Source organism: Schistocerca americana, unplaced genomic scaffold (assembly GCF_021461395.2).
Source record: "Schistocerca americana isolate TAMUIC-IGC-003095 unplaced genomic scaffold, iqSchAmer2.1 HiC_scaffold_50, whole genome shotgun sequence".
Taxonomy (NCBI): Eukaryota; Metazoa; Arthropoda; class Insecta; order Orthoptera; family Acrididae; genus Schistocerca; species Schistocerca americana.
In genome coordinates, this window is record NW_025726236.1 from 524,001 (window position 1) to 526,620 (window position 2,620).

Here is a 2,620-nt window from a genome sequence, read left to right on the forward strand (position 1 = left end):
TGTTCCATCGGCATTAGGAGGCCCTGAACGTTACAATTAACTATAATTTTTGCGTCGGATTCGAAAATCTAGACTCACAGGAGAACGACCATAAGGTGCCCGGGGCAGCAACAGACCCTTGGAGACAAGTCGGCTGGAGGCCGATGTATTGAATCTCGATGCAATTTGAGTGTTCCATCGTCATTAGGAGGCCCTAAACGTTACAATTCACTATCATTTTTGCGTCGGATTCGAAAATCTAGACTCACAGGAGAAGGACCATGTGGTGCCCGAGGCAGCAACAGACCCTAGGAGACAGGTCGGCTGCAGGCCGATGTATTGAATCTCGACGCAATTTGAGTGTTCCATCGTCACTACAAGGCCCTGAACGTTACAATTAACTATCATTTTTGCGTCGGATTCGAAAATCTAGACTCACAGGAGAAGGACCATGTGGTGCCCGAGGCAGCAATAGACCCTTGGAGACAAGTCGGCTGGAGGCCGATGTATTGAATCTCGACGCAATTTGAGTGTTCCATCGTCATTAGGAGGCCCTAAACGTTACAATTCACTATAATTTTTGCGTCGGATTCGAAAATCTAGACTCGCAGGAGAAGGACCATGTGGTGCCCGAGGCAGCAATAGACCCTTGGAGACAAGTCGGCTGCAGGCCGATGTATTGAATCTCGACGCAATTTGAGTGTTCCATCGTCATTAGGAGGCCCTAAACGTTACAATTCACTATCAGTTTTGCGTCGGGTTCGAAAATCTAGACTTACAGGAGAAGGACCATGTGGTGCCCGAGGCAGCAATAGACCCTTGGAGACAAGTCGGCTGCAGGCCGATGTATTGAATCTCGACGCAATTTGAGTGTTCCATCTTCATTACAAGGCCCTGAACGTTACAATTAACTATCATTTTTGCGTCGGATTCGAAAATCTAGACTCACAGGAGAACGATCATAAGGTGCCCGAGGCAGCAATAGACCCTTGGAGACAAGTCGGCTGGTGGCCGATGTATTGAATCTCGACGCAATTTGAGTGTTCCATCGGCATTAGGAGGCCCTGAACGTTACAATTAACTATCATTTTTGCGTCGGATTCGAAAATCTAGACTCACAGGAGAACGACCATAAGGTGCCCGAGGCAGCAATTGACCCTTGGGGACAAGTCGGCTGGAGGCCGATGTATTGAATCTCGACGCAATTTGAGTGTTCCATCGGCATTAGGAGGCCCTGAACGTTACAATTAACTATCATTTTTGCGTCGGATTCGAAAATCTAGACTCACCGGAGACGGACCATGTGGTGCCCGAGGCAGCGATATCCCCTTGGAGACAAGTCGGCTGGAGGCCGATGTATTGAATCTCGACGCAATTTGAGAGTTCCATCGTCATTAGGAGGCCCTGAACGTTACAATTCACTATCATTTTTGCGTCGGATTCGAAAATCTAGACTCACAGGAGAAGGACCATGTGGTGCCCGAGGCAGCCACAGACCCTTTTAGATAAGTCGGCTGGTGGCCGATGTATTGAATCTCGACGCAATTTGAGTGTTCCATCGGCATTAGGAGGCCCTGAACGTTACAATTAACTATCATTTTTGCGTCGGATTCGAAAATCTAGACTCACCGGAGACGGACCATGTGGTGCCCGAGGCAGCGATATCCCCTTGGAGACAAGTCGGCTGGAGGCCGATGTATTGGATCTCGACGCAATTTGAGTGTTCCATCGGCATTAGGAGGCCCTGAACGTTACAATTAACTATCATTTTTGCGTCGGATTCGAAAATCTAGACTCACAGGAGAACGACCATAAGGTGCCCGGGGCAGCAACAGACCCTTGGAGACAAGTCGGCTGGAGGCCGATGTATTGAATCTCGATGCAATTTGAGTGTTCCATCGTCATTAGGAGGCCCTAAACGGTACAATTCACTATCATTTTTGTGTCGGATTCGAAAATCTAGACTCACAGGAGAAGGACCATGTGGTGCCCGAGGCAGCAACAGACCCTAGGAGACAGGTCGGCTGCAGGCCGATGTATTGAATCTCGACGCAATTTGAGTGTTCCATCGTCACTACAAGGCCCTGAACGTTACAATTAACTATCATTTTTGCGTCGGATTCGAAAATCTAGACTCACAGGAGAAGGACCATGTGGTGCCCGAGGCAGCAATAGACCCTTGGAGACAAGTCGGCTGGAGGCCGATGTATTGAATCTCGACGCAATTTGAGTGTTCCATCGTCATTAGGAGGCCCTAAACGTTACAATTCACTATAATTTTTGCGTCGGATTCGAAAATCTAGACTCGCAGGAGAAGGACCATGTGGTGCCCGAGGCAGCAATAGACCCTTGGGGACAAGTCGGCTGCAGGCCGATGTATTGAATCTCGACGCAATTTGAGTGTTCCATCGTCATTAGGAGGCCCTAAACGTTACAATTCACTATCAGTTTTGCGTCGGATTCGAAAATCTAGACTCACAGGAGAACGACCATAAGGTGCCCGAGGCAGCAATAGACCCTTGGAGACAAGTCGGCTGGTGGCCGATGTATTGAATCTCGACGCAATTTGAGTGTTCCATCGGCATTAGGAGGCCCTGAACGTTACAATTAACTATCATTTTTGCGTCGGATTCGAAAATCT